The 17903-nt window shown below is 30.4% G+C and overlaps 1 non-coding gene across 1 annotated transcript; it reads right to left on the bottom strand.

Moving 5' to 3' along the window:
• Positions 1-234: 234 nt before the first annotated feature.
• Positions 235-307, bottom strand: TRNAF-GAA (transfer RNA phenylalanine (anticodon GAA)). The gene has a single exon. It is a non-coding gene; the product is annotated as a tRNA-Phe (tRNA).
• Between the last annotated feature and the right edge of the window lie 17596 nt (positions 308-17903).

The raw sequence follows: 17903 nt of genomic DNA, 5'->3' as shown, positions 1-17903 counted from the left end.
AATTTTGAAAGAAGGGATTGAACCTTCTCCCTTTAAATCTTATTTATCCATACATTTCCTTTAAAGATGAATACTTTTGAAAATTTTACAATGAATGAAAGTCACCATACCGGAAAATGTAATATTTTTAATTTAAAATTTTCTAAAAAAATGAACCATTTTCGTATTATTTTTAAAATCCATCTGATATATGAAGAACTATTAAAATTGCATCAAATAAAAATAAAAAGATAATGCCGAAACCAGGGATCGAACCAGGGACCTTTAGACCTTCAGTCTAACGCTCTCCCAACTGAGCTATTTCGGCTGATGACGTGTGCGACTAGCATACACTCAATAACACGTTACGTACCTGCCTGAATTACGTAAGGAATGAATTTGATAAGAGTTGCATAATTTGTATAAACAATTTTTACAATATATAATTCAGTGCAATCAAAAAATTTCTTACATTTTTGAAATATTAAAATTTATTATTATAATCTTATATTTTTGTTTTTAAAATATCTGTTGAAATTCAGATAATTTTCTTGATTGAATGAATAAAGTGAAATCTTGGAAGTGGAAATTAACCTACTACCCGACCATCGATCAAGCTGAAACTCGGCAGATAGTCTCGTTGTCGATGACATTGCGTTATATTAACTTTTGGTGGCAATGCACACCCCCACGCGCACACATGCGTGCGCAAGAGTTTTTTTTCTGAAATAAATGTCGGTACTATCCATATGGAATTTGACTTAGTTGTTAGCGTTGTTGACTCCAAGTGTTGTTGGGAGGAAGATTCAATTCTCAGTCAAACAACAAATTAATATTTAATATGTAATGTCAAAATGATTGCCACCACAATGTTTAATTATTTATAACTTGCTAGAACCTTCTGAATTAATTTCTTATAAAAAAATATATTTTAACCTCCACAGATATTATCGCATTACCAATCCAATTTCAATGTATCGCTTTTGAACTCGTACTGCAGAAATTAATAGAAAAACATGAAAAGAAAAAACTGCTTTTTGCTGTCCAAACCAAAAAAATGTGTATAAAACTGGGGAAAATTTAATTATTTGAAAATAAGGCATTTTCAATTCTGAAAATGCAGCGATTTTACCCATTTTTCTGCTGCTTGCACTTAGAACTTTTGTTTTTAGAAAGTTGTTCACAAAAAAAATACATAAATTAATATTGTAAAATAAAAAAGAAGCGTTTCAAATAAAATATTGAAATCACAATATGTATGTGTGCGTGTATATTTATGGTGTATGCATGTATATGTATGTAGGTATGTGTTTATGTCGTCGGGTCGCTGACAAAAGTTGGTAACAAAAAAAAACATGTTTGGAGTTAAATCAACTTTAAAGTTAGATCTTCACTATGAAGATACGGTTTTGGGAAATAATATTAACGTTAATTTGAAAAAAAAATACAAAAGTTTTATTTCTTAAGCAAAACTGCTACTTTTTCAAGTGTATAATAAAAAAGGAAACAACAACAAAGTCGCAAAGATTTGAAAAAAAAGCTACTCCTTTTAAACCTACCTAACGACATAAGAGGAGGACCAGACAACTCCAAAAAACCAAAAAATGTAGTTACCAACTTAGTGACCCACGATATACTTACACACAGCGCCTTAGAGGTGATTTTTGACAAAAACGGCGCCATACAAAATATAAGTGTGTATGTGTGTGTTTGTGTGTGTGTGTGTGTGTGTGTGTTTCTTGAAGACATTCCTCGGTAGAGTATTTAATAGGTAGAAGTAAAATAAATACTTTTTTTTATTCGTGCCATTTTTTACTCATTTAAAGTACGCTCTAGCGTGTTTAAATCACACTTTATGGAACGCGCGTTTTTTGAAGTTACCATGGCAACATCAACAAATCAACAAAATGTGAAGTCTAAATGTCAACTTTTAACTATAAATCTGACAGGAATATTTTAAACGTCAAATAAAATTTTGTGTTTTTCATTTCCATGACAACAAGATATTGTGATGTCACATCACGAATTCATTAATAGTTCTTATTTCCAAATTTTTAATAATAATATCAATATTTATGTTTTCAAAGTGTACCAATAAAAAAAATAGCGTAAAGTATTCGTGGATAACTGGTCTTTAAAACACTTGCTTTATTTCGAGCACTCGGCTACGCCGTCGTGCTCGAAAAATCGTGCGTGTTTTAAAGACCTGTTTATCCACTTATACTTTAATATACTATTTTCGAAATCCATTGTTTTTTTCCCATACAAATATGCTTTTTGTAGAAGAATATTTCTTTTTCTAAACAACTAATAATATTTTTTTACATGAAAACTACCTTAAAACGTTATAATTTCGAACCACGAAGAATTACCCCCCGAAGTATGTGCACTTACTTTCTCGGACGCCCTTTCTAATATATAATCGGGGAACGTTATGTTTGCAAGAACAGATCATTTAGAGAAAAATATTATTTTAATTTAATTTACGTTATGGGTATTACTTTTATTACATACTCGCTGTACCCTGCCACGCGTTTCTGAGACTCGGTCTGTGCAGATAGAGAAAACGATAACGCGTGTTGCTTTTGCGTCCAACAGATGGCGCTGTTTAAAAAAAAGCAGCATATATGTTCAAGAAATGGCGCTGTTTTAAAAAACGGAAGATTTGTTAAAGCAATGGCGCTGTTTTTTTTTAAATGTTTATACTTGTCACAGGTGACATAAAACTAGTGTGCACGGGAAGACGTTATCCTGCCACAGACCGTCTTCTATGCAGGGAAGTTAAAAATTTTGGTTGTTTTATTTTTGGATAAGAAATCTGATTTACAGTGATCTAACAGCGGCACGTGATTTTATATATTAAGATAATACATGAAATTCAGAGGGTTTTTCGAGTTTCGTTAAATAATAAATCAACATCGCTTTTCATATGGGTGCCTTTATACCGATTTAAGTTGGTTAGCTCAGTTCTGCGAAACGTCCTTCAATCAACAACGAAAGGCCCCTTTTATATCACCCTGACGAAATGTTTGAAAATAATTTACATTATTCGCCACAAATTTAATGAACAGTTTGGGCAGAAAGTCACTTCGCAATTTTTTTTCAGTCATTTAACTTCGAAGATTCCAATATGGAGCAATACACTATTAAAGAGCAAACAAAATGGTAATTCCGTAGTAGAAGTCTTAAGTTTTTTTTAATTGTCATAATTTAAATTTAATTATTTCAAGTAACTGATAAAAAAGAAAAATTAATGTCAAATACAATGAAAAGGGCCGATTCGTAGAAACTTAAGTTATTTACTCGTATATTAATATACGAGTAATACACTTATTTAAAAATTATTAGAGTTGTACATCGGAAATGAACTTTTTGTCCATTCTGTATCTGCCATTGATGTAGATTTATTAGATAACCCTATAAAACAAATAATTTTATTAATTTAACTCAACGTTAACTTCCTACTTAGTTTTTTTGTCTAAATAATTATATATTATGTTCTTAACACACGCAAATCCCTGAGGGCAATATGAATAGCAATGGAACCATAATAAAAATATATATTTTTCTTATATATAAATAATCTATATGTCAAAGGTGTGGGATAAAGGATTTTTCAAAGTTTCTACAGAATTCATTAAAATTATGAACGCTTTTCTAAGGTTTTTCTTGAAAAATTGCCTCGATCATAACAAATTATTGATCATCGACAGGTAGTATCGTTAGCATCTTAAATAACATTCTAAAAATATGTGTTTGGCATGTTTTATGATAAACGGCCAATCTGACCCTTCTGTATCACTGGCACAACTCAATTAAAGTTACACGGTCTCCAGGCTCCCGTATAGAATTAACTAAAGGACAATTTCGTTATATTATTTTGTCTCAAAATGATATTTTCATAAATGACTCTTAAACTTTTTCGCTATAACTTTTCCACCCTCTTCGCTTAGGGAGAGTGGCGTTTCGATGCTTCCATTGTGGAACTTTTCCATTGATCAAAGTTGATTGCCATTGGTACTATGGCGATCATCTGATAATTATTATCTTTACTACTGTTTTGTTAAAATCCATATTTCCAAAAAGGCAGAGATTTTCATTGAAAACTTGTTAATTGAACCTTTTAGCTCCACTTTAGTAACTGTGTTGACTGATTAAGTTATTAATTTTGATCAATAAACTAATTAATAAATAAATTAATCGTTTATTTTATTAAAAAATAGTTAAATAACTAGCTGACTTATACCCGGCGTTGCCCGTGGTTGAATGAATGATTTGAAGTAAGGTTTGAGGTTGGTCTATTTTTAAAGTGGAAATAATATTATTCTATAAGTTTTTAATTCACTTGATCGTGCCGCTTCTTCCTCGGGCATTGTTACTATTAAAAAACAACATTATATCGACTTTTATTCGTATTTGTATATCATTATAGTTCAAAAATAATGCATCTTTTACGGTCGTCTCCGACTTCTTTCACCTTCAATTACACTCTTTAAATTTCTGGCAATAATAAGAAGAAACTTTGAAATTTTCAGCGAAATCAGACTACTAGTTTTTGAGTCCATAGGGAATTAATTTATTAATTTTAATACAGGGTCCGTCACGAGAATCGCATGCTTAAAAAAGATTTTCATTTATGAAAAAATATACTGTAATTTGGGAATTTTTATTTTTGACAAAACATACTGTAAGTTGGAAATTTTTATATAAACAAAACATACTGTAAGTTGAAAATTTTTATATAGACAAAACATACTGTAAGTTGGGAATTTTTATTTATGACAAAACATAACGTAAGTTGAGAATTTTTATTTACGACAAAACATACTGTAAGTTGGGAATTTTTTATTTATGACAAAACATATCATAAGTTGAGAATTTTTATTTATGACAAAACATACTGTAAGTTGGGAATTCTTTATTTATGACAAAACATACTGTAAGTTGGGAATTCTTTATTTATGACAAAACATAACGTTAGTTGAGAATTTTTATTTACGACAAAACATACTGTAAGTTGGGAATTCTTTATTTATGACAAAACATACTATAAGTTGGGAATTTTTTGATTGAATTATTGCAGCCGGTCCCGAAACTAATGTAACTATTTTTTCATTTGAGAATTTAAATCAACTTTTAGTATCGATATTTTTTTTACATTTATCCAGATATTTATTTTAAGTTGTGTCCTGCCATAAGTAAATTAGATCATAAATAATTAATGAGTGGATAAAATGTACTATGATTTTTTAACGCAATGTTTATTACCAGTCGAATTCATCACATCTTTAATACTGTCATAATATACATATTTATAAAGTTTAATTAATTTGTGAACCGAATACCCTTATTGTAAAAACAACCCATTTTAACCTGTTCACATTTTTATGTCCTGTATGTAATAATAAATAATATGTAAATTTGTGAACCAGACAATAAAATCTCCCTTTTCTCGCCCTGAAAGGTACACGACGAAAAGAAACGAAATAATGCGGATAAAAGGATAAAGTCTGAAGGATTTATGGCGAAAGATGGAACTTTCAGAAATTTATATCTCCTTAAATTTTCTGTAGGCATTTAAATTTTTTCAAAAAAACGAGACTGAATAAAATAATTTAGATTTTCCGTTTTGAATGTTCACACGTGTTGACTCCTACATTGAATTTGTATTACTGTCTGTGTCTACCCTCGCACCCATTCGTTCAACTTAATATTAAACATGTCACAAAGCTATAGATTTTAGCTACAAAAGACATGACAAAAAATGAATGGCATTATAAATTATGAAAAAGAAACATTAAAAAAACGGAGGTATGTGTTGTTCCAGTGGCCAAAAGAAATAACAAAAGATTTGGGTAGAATTCTAAGGGCTATTTCATGTTATTTAATGAATCAAAGGTTTTTGAAAAATTCCTTGGTGGTAGAGCTTTAAGCTACTCTGCTATAAACTATCTTAAGCGGGTTGCAATAATGCCTGCTAAAACATTTAAAAAAATACATATTCCGAAAAAATGTGTAATGTGCCCACTGCCCATTACTGTATATTGTATTCGTCGATATAATTTTATTTATTAAAATAACTTTGTTTACACCACGATTTAACAAAAATACTAAAATTTAATAAAAATAATTACACGTTTCAAAACCAATGGTTTTTGCTTCAGGATACACTGTTCTAGATATTTTTTTTTAATATTACGCCACAAAGCGATTTTCTCATTATTGAAGAAGATTTTTGTTGAACTTACTAATAATCATAATAATTCATGTGGAAGTGGGTGGAACGTCACACAAAGCTACGTAATTCTTGCTTAATTTACATTCTTACATCTTCTCGCTATATACCCGATATCTCATTTATTAGATCTTAGCTCCCCGGGCATGTCGTCGACTCCCCTCTTATGCACTTGAACGTCCTACATTATCCTGATACCGTTTTTGCTGTCCATCTGCTGTACGTGTCCAAACAAAACACTGGTTTGATCGTTTACGTGTCAAGATGTCAAACACAAAATAAACAAAGACAATAATTAAATATTACCTTGCTACAGCTTTCAATAGAGTATTTTCTATTTGATTTTAAATTTTGAAACTATTTTAAAAATAGATAATCATTTATGTAGGCATTAGACAACGGAAAAAAATATTAAACGGTTTCGAATTCAACTGCTTAATTTCCAGTATCTGGATGAAAGAACAAATCTGTTGAAGAATCGCACCAATCATATGCCTGATTTATTTCTCCCTACAAATTATTGTTTGTGAAAATATTTTACATTGTTTCAACATTCTTCCGCGATTGGTGGAATCATATCATGAAACTGTTTGCTTCGTTTTTAATTATTACATGCTTTATCCAACTATCAACAAAAATATTCAGTCACAATAAACGACAACACTTTACGAATTCATCCTGATTCACAACCGTTTATTAATTAATTAATCAAAACCCTTGTAAAAAAAACAACACATTAACTAATACCTAAAGTGATCACTTCCCTAGTTTTAATCAAGCAATTGTAGCAAAGACCCGCTAGGGACGGTGAGTGTGGAACAATTCATTTCAGTTCATTCCGTTTCATTTCTCTCATTGTCTCTCTTGACGTGAAAAAAATGAAACGATCAATCTTTCTCTGATTTTTTTTACTCATCATAGGGAGTTAAGTGGATAACGAGAGGACTTATTGTCCCGGGAAGATGGTGCGAAGTTAAGATAAGGGGATTTACGGGAGCGAGTGGGAGTTGAACTGCTATGCATTTTTTAAATTAAATCAGAAGGATTTAATCCAAATTCAACCCTTGCATTGCGAATTTCCCACGCAATCTACTTGGACTTATGTTGAATTTACATAAACAGTGTGATTGTTTAATGAAAATAAAATAAATTATTAAGGGATTTTTCAAATAATAGATTGGATATAAAATTAAGACTTTTTCTAATAAATATTCTTCTAAATTAATTTTATTAGCTCGTACATTCTAGATATAATGAAACCTTTTTTAATACTCATAAAAAAATCAAACAATATATTGTAATTTTTTAAAGTAATTCTCTATCCAGAAATAGTGAGAGAGCACCATTTGGTAATTAGTCGTTGATTGAAATGGCTTTAGCTATGTTCATTACACCTTAGAAATATTTTAATTTCCAGTGATGTGTCACAAGATCATCAATTTCTGTTATATTTGCAGCACGTTAAAAAATGGAAGATATTGTCAGCATCGCCCTTGTATAAGACCACCATTCGGAATCGAAACATTGCTTGAAATGGCTTTAGCTGTGTCTGGTGACCAGATCTGAATAGCAAAAAAAACACAAAAAATGTGTTTTTTTAAATTCTAATTGATATTAATCAATCATCAATTTGAAATCATTTGTAAACGAATATTTCTTCCATCAGCTTTGATATAACTGCCGTGAATGGATATTAGGAAAGTTTTGGACATCATCAGTTAGCAAAATGAAATTTCCCAAAATGACAACAGCTATCAATATTCCGGAGAAGATCATCAATTAGATTCTCAAACTTTAAAACTCCGCGATAGTCAAATATCGATCATATGAAAATGGTTGTCAAAAATTTTGATCGTAAACAAATGAACACATTTTCCGAACAAATAATAATAATGATAAGTAAGATTTATAAACTTCCATTTTTGTAAAGGAAATCATCTCTAGGTACTGTTCAAACTTTAGTTTATCTAGATTGTAAAACTATCTTCATTACTATAGTATGAAGTTAGTAATAATTATATAATGTAAATTTCCAAAAAATATTCTGTGTGTACGTACTACTCTACCATCAAATTTTATAAAATGAAAATAACTTTGTTACCAAATTGGTAAACATGTAAAGTATTAAAGGACGAAAACGTATTCTAGAAAAAAGAACTGAATTTAGAAACAAGTTTTCATGTCTCTCAATAATAATTAAGAAAAAATAATTTGTTAGAGCCTACACACAAACTACCACATATACAATACTACCATTTTGTTAGGTAAACACAGCTGTAATGTCTTAAGAAATAAATGAATTGATAATATGTATTTTTTTTATTAAAAATACTTTTCATCATTTAATTGTGTTATTATTTTTATCTGCAAAATAAATTATTATTATTGTGACACCTATTTCGGCGTCATTATCAAAATAGACAAAAAAATAAATGCAAAAGTAAATTAAATGAAAATAACATACCTACTGTATAATTTAAAGGATCGATTTTTATAACGATTTTAACATTTTTTGTACAGTTGAGACTTCTACAAATTTTAATACTAAAGAGCACCTTAGGTGTTTGAATAATAATTGCTATTCTGAATTTGCCGACCACATTTTGAAAGGAATCATTCTTTTGATATAAATTCGTGTGAAAAATTTTAACCCTGTATTTATATCAAAAGAATGATTCCTTTCCAAAATGTGGTCGTCAAATTTTAATACTGGGACTAAGGAGCACCTTAGGTGTTTGAATAATAATTACTATTTTGAATTTGCGGACCACATTTTGGAAAGGAATCATTATTTTGATACAAATACAGGGTTAAAATTTTTTCACACGAATATAACGGGTTTTCAATTACATAACTTTGAAATATTAAAAATTATAAGAAGTATTAATATTCAATTAAACATAAATAATTACGATTTTTTCTTAAATAGCCATCCCTTATTGTTAGTTTATAAAAGTTTTTGCTATATGTATGCTATATATAATACATAAATGTAGTAATTAACTATTTTATGGTAATTTATTATCTTTTATAAATATATATATATATATAATAATATAATATTTATTTTTATATATATATAAAAATATTTAATAATAATACCTAATTAATCATCTTTCACTGTAATATTTTTGTTTATGAGTAAGTATTTATTTTTCTATTCTTATCCATTTTTAAATTTTTGATGTAATTATTCCGACCGAGAAACCATTGATTTAGAAACATGACGATCTTTTTGATTAAATAGTGGTGTATACTAATTATTCTATTTTACTGTAATTTTGAATTAATTGAAGAAGAAAAATTAATATTTTTGTTATTTCTTATTTACTGACTACTTTCTTTTTCTTAAAAAGCCATCCCTTATTGTTAGTTTATAAAAGTTTTTGCTATATAAATGTAGTAATTAACTTTTTATGGTAATTTATTATCTTTTATAAATATATAAATATTTAATTATAATACCTAATTAATCACCTTTCATTGCAAAATTTTTGTTTATGAGTATTTATTCTTTTATACTTGTCCATTTTTAAATTTGGTAATTTTTGATCTATTTATCCCGACCGAGAAAATATTGGTTTAAAAACATGTCGAACTTTTTAATTAAATAGTGGTGTATACTAATTATTCTATTTTATTGTAATTTTGCATTAATTGAAGAAGAAAATTTAATATTTTTATTTCGTTCGATGATTTCGTTTTATTTCTTATTTACTGACAAGTTTCTTTACATAGCTTATTAATTTTTAGTGCTTTAAATCCACTAAATCACTTAAATTATGAAGTGCCAAGTCTAGTTGCAACGAAATTACCCGGAGCTTAGTAAAAAACACAACTTTAACGACCATAAGAAGATTAGGGTGGAGATGTACGAGCGGTTGTATTAAAATTTGTGGAAAATAAAAAATGTAAGAAAGCAAGTCATTCCAGGGATGGGTCCATTTGCATTTTTATGAAATGCTTTCGCGATAAGAGGAAAAAAACTCCGCCCTTAGGGCGGGTTTATATGGCCGTACATCTGCGAGTGTTAAATCGCCATATGCTACCTGCACAATTTGAATTTTGCGCTTGAGAAATTGTGCTGAGATCATAAACTGAACAGTTTGAAGATTTTGGAGATTTGAGTGAGATAATGCATATTTTATGGATTGAAACGGGAATATCGCACGAAAGTTGTGGATAAAATATTATCATGAACTCGAACTTTTGGATTGTCATAAAATGAGATAATTATTAAAATAAATCACACAAATAGTATCGAGGAAAATATGTAGTAAATAATTTGGAAAACGATGAAGAAGAAAATAGACAAGTTGGTTAAGCACCATAAAATAATTTATTTTTGTTTGGGTTAGTTAATAATTTCCTAATATTTTAACCTCAAAAGTAAGTACTTCAAAGATTGTGTTTCATGCCTCTAAGTAGTTATAATGTGCACTAATCTGGTAAGTACTTACCCGAATGCATATAAAATGGTTTTAGTCTACGCTTTAAAAATATAACTACTGTAATTGTGTTTTTTCGGTGTTTATTGTCACTTGAAATTTGGCATCTGCGTAGAGTTTGAATAATTTTCTTCTCCTAACAAATTTATCAACGTGCCGCCTGTTCAAATTGATCAAATCTGCTACGCATATTGCATGGGCCAGACGAAACCTTACGATTGCACGAAGAGATCTACAACAGGTTAGTGCACGTTTTTTTAATATATGTTTAGGCAATTCTTGACTATAATTTTTAAGGTGAGAATAATTTATCAGTTTTACTTTCTTGTGTTTAAAGCCCGTTTGTTGTTGGGGTTATTTACTCGCTCCAACACAAGTAATGCACGAAAGAGAAGTTTAAACGAATAATGTTAGACTTTTCCCTGTATTTTATTGCTTATGATTGATCATATAAAATAGGTTAATTGACGTGTTACAAACGTTTCTATATCCCTGAAGATCCAAACGTTTCTATTGAAATGAAAGTCACAACGAAATAAGGTACCAAAAAAGAAAAATCCTCATTTTTAAAGTGGAATGCAACTTCCAATTTTAATGAGATATAAAAAGTAAGCGGTCATAATTTACCCCTTTATAAACCATAAAACAAGCTCTCAACGACAGCTATAAATTATCGTAAAATTTAATCACAGCAATATTCTCCTTTACCCATCCTTTAAAAATAATCGCTTCTTTTTTATAATAAATCCTTCTTACTCACAATTTCTTTAAAAAATTCAGAATTTGGTTATTAAATGGACCAAAAAATAATAAATTTTAATTACGAAGTCTCACTACTATGAAACCACAACATTAAAATGAATATTTACCCTAATCTTCCATAATCGCAATTGATATAATGTAAAACTAGGATTGAATTGCTATTATTGAGTATAATAGCAGTTAATAAATTATTGAGTATATTTCTTTATTTCCTGCCAAGTTCTCAGTGTCCGTCGTATGGTCAAAAGAGGCAATGCTTTCATCCGGCGTTTTATTTTCACTTGACACGACGACCTGATTAGCATAATCCTGTCAAGGATTTCCATCCCTATCATTGGGGCGATAAACAAGAAGTAATTAGTCTGGAACAACTAACTTCCCTAGCCCTAGCTGTGTAGCACGGCGGTAGCAATATTACTACTGTGTTATGATTTTTTATTACACCCTGAGGTGATTCGACCACAGGATGGGGTGGTATGAAAGAAGTTCTATGTAGAATAGGAGTTTTACCTTGCTAGTAAAAACTTTGTTAAAATTTTTATCTGCACTATAATTTTATGACTTATTTTGTCTGTCCCGAAAGTAAAAGTTCGTGCGCAGCAAACGAATTTCTAATTAGCTCTATTTTTTGCTTTATATTTCTCACTCCTGTTCTAACTTATAGGTCTAACAACCAGAAGTATAACATTCATTTTAAGTTGTCAGTTAAAACAGCAACTTGATTCGTTCAATAATTACAAAAAACCAATAAGGTGTTCCATATATTTGCAAAATATTGTTTTTAAAAGAGAAAATAAAATCATCAATATTTTACGAAGACTAATGTAACTGAAATCTATTTTAAAACATATGTTTACGATGTGTTATAAAACGGTGTTGAGAATTCAAGAACAAATTGCTGAAGACAAACAAAACAATTACATCAAAAATATTCTTTAAAGATACATATTATGGAGATAATTATAATTGTATAAAGATTCCAGTTTTACCAAAACCACTTAGCTGTTTTAGTATACCTAGAAAAAAAAATTAAATTGAATCCGAGTGTAATTAGTAAAATTATAAGATGTATGACAGACTTCACCGTTTTTCTTTAAGGTAAATATTCGGAATCGCTGGACACGGATAATACGAAATATTTTTTTAATAAAACCTTCTGATTTACCTTAATTACTATAAAAGGAATCTGACTGCATTTGGGATATTTTTAATTTTAGCATTTTAATTTTTAATTACGTAAATCGAAAATTCACTTTCGTTGTATGGGATGACAGGTGGAATAATTTCTGTTGATGATATTTTCTCTTGTTGGTGTTCCTGATACGAGTGGCTAGAATTTGAATCATTTCTGAATGAAAATTCTAGTTAGGTACTGTTTTGGCCAAACAAGAAAAATAAAATATTTTTATGTTAATTAAAAACTAAAATTATTTATATTTAGGTATTCTTATAATTATTGTTTAATTTAACCTTAACTTTAATAACCTAACCTATAATAATCAAACCTAAACTAACCTTACCTAAATCCTAACCTAACCTTTATCCTAACCTAACCTATAATAATCCAACCTAACCTAACCTAACCTATGTCCTAACCTATATCCTAACCTAACCCAACATACCTAACCTAACCGATAATAATCCAACCTAACCTAACCTATAATAATCCAACCTAACCTAACCTAACCCAACATACCTAACCTAACCGATAATAATCCAACCTAACCAAACCTATATCCTAATAATAATCCAACCTAACCTATAATAATCCAACCTAACCTATAATAATCCAACCTAACCTATAATAATTCAACCTAACCTAACCTATAATAACCTCACATTTTTTAATTTTTCTATTTCATAAAACAAACCTAAATATCTTTATTTTATTTTTCGAGTTTGGCTAAAATAGTACCTACCTAGTATTTGCATATGGTTAAAAAATCTAGCCACTCGTATCAGGAATACCAACAAGAGAAAATATCATCAACAGAAATTATTCCACCTGTATTCCCATACAACGAAAGTGAATTTTCGATTTACGTAATTAAAAATTAAAATGCTAAAATTGAAAATATCCCAAATGCAGTCAGATTCCTTTTATAGTAATTAGGGTAAATCAGAAGGTTTTATTTAAAAATATTTCATATAATCCTTGTCCAGCTATTCCGAATAATTACTCTCTTTTATTATGTAAAAACTTTTTTTCGTCATTTACTCATTAAATTGGACTTTATTTTGCTACTACATTCCATTATTTTTCTCCCTCGGCGAAAAATTGCACAATTTTCCACTCTGAAAACCGTTCCGTCGTTTATTTATGAAATTAAACAACACGTACGAGACATCACGGGCCCAGCCTCAAAGCAAACAAAACAGGAGGGACAAGCAAACCGTCGTTATTATTATTGTCACAAGCAAAAATACCATTGACCTGACTTCTCTCATAGCGGGCTACGACTATGGGCAATGTGTGGTGGGGGAAGCAGCCAATCAATGTTGCAACAATTCTAGCTAGGCCATTTCCCGCGCCGCCGGAACTCCTTTATGTAGCGTCGGCATAAAGCTAGGACAACCAAACTATTAAGGATGAGTTACTTAAAATACATTTCAATTTTAATTACTATCTAGAACAGCTTCATAATTTTAAATTTCATGCATTTCATAAATATTGTACGTGGACAATATTTAGACGCGATATTCTTTGGTTTCATAATCGCCAAGCTTAGCAAAAATGCCAAAATAAAATTTACGAACCTTTATAACAATTTTAAAGTATACTTTCAAGTTGGAAGCAGCTCAGCGCGTTGTGCAATCGTCACGTGGGTGGAACCATTGATTTTTCTTTCCAGCATATTTCAGATGTTTCAAAATCTAGTTGCACTAGGTACCAAAAAGAAGTTATCTTATACATGTACGAATATTAATGAAAGTTTGTTTTTGTCCCCTATGGACTCAAAAATACGAAACCGACTACGATGAAAATTTTAAAAAAAATTGTATTATTGTCGGGAGTGTTTAGATAGTGGTTTGAATGATAGAAATAGTCGGAGACGACCGTGGAAGACTTAAGACATTATCTCTACGCAGAGATACGGAATTGAAATAAATTCGATATGATGAAGTAGATAGTATGTAGTTTAATAGTAACAATGCGGTATACAGTGACGAATGAAAACATCGGGGACACCCGAGGAAGACCTAACGTATTATCTACACTGGAATGAGATACGTAGTCGATTTAATACCAATATAATGTAATATTTTGACAGTAACAATATAGTTTACAGTAAAAAACTGTAGAAAGAGAATATATGACATGAAAGTAATGGTTGAAGAAATAGGGAACGCCCAAGGAAGACATGGTACGATCAAACGAATCATTTACTTATGTATGTCGTAATATTTGGCGTTTGTGATGGACAGAGAAAGGGGTGTAAAGAGAATGTATGACATGGAAGTGAATGGCAGGAGAATTCGAGGATGTCCGAGGAGGACATGGCACGTTCAAGTGTAAACTACATACAATTATTACAATACAGTAATGTTATTTTCACATTAAAAATGCCCCAGTTTTCAGGTGCATTAGAATTCAAAACCTCAAAACCTTACTCCAAACCATTTATTACCCCGTACAGCGCCGGGTACACGTCAGCTAGTTAATATATTATTATCAATGTACATATCCATAGTGTTAAGTGACCCCAACTTCAATGAGAATATAGGATAAATTTTATAGAGCATTTTTAGGTAAATGTGCATTCAGAATGCGCCCAAAAATAATCGAGGATCGAAATAATGAAGCAAGAGTCTTCTGAAAACATTTAGGTACAACTAAACCAGTAAAACAACCAAAATCATCTATTTTTTTCTAAACGGCGTTCAATAAAAATGTTTGGTTATTATACTTATTATTAATTATTTCTACTTCCGATTTTATGTCCGGGTGAAATCTTCCCCATAGGAAAAACTAAACCCTTCCACTCACTTTTCCACAAATGATCATCTAGTCAATCAACACTATGCAAGTGCATTATATAAGCAAAATAAATGCATATCCGGGAACTCGCCCCTCCGTGAACATACGGGAAGCGCTGCAGTATCTGGGGAGACAAAATATTGTGCGGAATGCGTTGTTGTATTGGACCCGTAGTCTTTCTATACTACTCTTTTTGTAGTTTGCCCATAGTTCGCACGTGTACAACGTTGTGCAGAAGGAAAGGAAGAGCGTCCTTTTTACTGCGGCACCACAAAAGCGAAATCTTCTATTGAGCATGTTTGCTTTAACGCTGAGAGCTCGCCTTTGTCTATCGATATCATCATCGTCCATCAGACTACTGGTCAAGGTATTTAGTTCCTTCGGTCACCTTCAAGTTCACACCGTTCAAGGTAGCTGGAGGAATAGTACATATGTTTATAATCCTATAATGTTTTTGATAATTAATAAATAAAAACAAATTATTTACAAGCCCGTTATACAGTGAGACCTTCCCACACTGGAATATTGTGGTGGGCCTACATTTTTTTCCTCTAATTAGCAATCCGCTTGGATATCGAGAGATTTCCACAACACTTCGGTTCGTTCTGAGATAACGGGTATGTTTACTATAGTGACATATTTACAATGAATATCTTTAACAAATGTCGGTTTTATAGGATGCTCCATAAATAAGCAAGTCACTAGGTTATTCTGAAGCGGGGAAAACGTTCACTGCAATGCTGGCCTGTAGATCGGCTAGCATCGACTATCTTCGTAACCATTCGGGTATTAAACTCAAACGTCCAATAGCAATCTTTATCATGTGGTACTACTACTGACACCTATAGAAACACCATAAAACTACATACACTATATATTTCATAACTTGAAACTACACACGCTAACTACATCTGTCTAGCGGCATTGAAACTACATAATATTCATACACATTTCTTTTTTTTACTACGAAATATTTTTTCTTAACTTTCAAAATGTTACATCTTATATAAAATATTTATTATTCATGTCTAAAGTATCAACATCGAAATTTTCGCTATTATCGTAAATGTATATTATTATTATCTTACAATTATGTTAATTAATCAGCATAATTCGACAACCATTCTGTTGCTTTTCGAATCCACAACATTCGTATAATCTTAGCATAATAAAGCGGCGCTACCGTCGCGACGCCTAGCCTACCATACCGTCCCACAAGCGACGGCGAGCGGTAGTCGCCAAATGACAATTCTATTATCGATACAATGAATGTTCCAATGTACACGTTATTAGGATTATTGATTAGTCATATCTCTTATTGATTTATGTATATGTTATGTGGATGTTTATAATATATAATATAAAATAAGTGCAAAAACTGGCGTCCTGTATTAGAATCTTTATGTGCCGAAACATGCGCAAGTATTTTTGATATTATTTCATACATAATCTGATATTAAAACTATAAAAAATAAAGCGAAATTAAAAAACCATGGATCTCATATGCCTTGATCATATCTATTAGAAAAAAGAAGATTTACATCTCCTGAAAAAAAAATCCCCTAGATAAAAAACAACATGTATTGTAAAAAAAATTAGAAACAAATAACTCTTTTATTAAAACAACTACATAAAACGTTTTCAAAAATTAAATTAACCTGGCTAAACAAAATGTAAAACATATTTGAAAAACAATAAATTAAATAAATAATAGAAAAAAACATGAAAATTCAAATTGAAAAAAAATATTTTGAAAAAAAAATCTATTGACACCACCAGGGAACTGACCAAATGTGATAGTGCCTTTAATAAATATTTTGCTAATGGAAAAACCTTAGCCACACGGTGCGATAAAAATTATAAAATAATTATTAATAATTATTTATTTATTTTGTAAGAAACGAACAGCTATGTAGATAATTTCGAAAAGGACTGTCTTAAACAAAATAATCTGTCCGTTTTCCAAGTGGTAACTATAAATGATATTGAAAATATTATAAATGATTTAAAAGGTAGATCTGCACCAGGATTTGATGGAGTCACGGTAGAAATATTGAAACGGTACTACAATTTATTAAGTACTCCAATTACTATTCTAACGATTCTAACAGTAACAGTGTTCTCTGACTGCGGTGCAAGGCGATGGATCGAGGGAGCCCGGCTGGAGAGGTTAAAGGGACTATGCATCTCCCGGTCCAACTCGCCACGCACACGGAGAAAAAAGAGTATTGCTAATTTATTAATAATCTCTTCAAATTATTGGTATTCTGTTTAGAAACGAGATTGCAGGCCCATAATGAATTAATAAATAGGTTTTCTTGTTAAACTTTTATTAAAATACGAAAATATTATCACGATGTCTGAACACGCGTTCGTAAAAATGGTAACATTTTCGCATTTTGTCGTTGGATTTATTATCAAGGCAAATACAGGTGCATGAACACGTGTTCCAATATATTATGAATTTAGTTATAATTTTAACCGGATTTCCAATAACCTG

This window comes from Hesperophylax consimilis, chromosome 6 (assembly GCF_061612785.1).
Source record: "Hesperophylax consimilis isolate HC1 chromosome 6, BYU_Hcon_1.0, whole genome shotgun sequence".
Taxonomy (NCBI): domain Eukaryota; kingdom Metazoa; phylum Arthropoda; class Insecta; order Trichoptera; family Limnephilidae; genus Hesperophylax; species Hesperophylax consimilis.
Note: the sequence above shows the minus strand (reverse complement) of the source record. Positions and strands in the feature narration are given on the sequence as shown.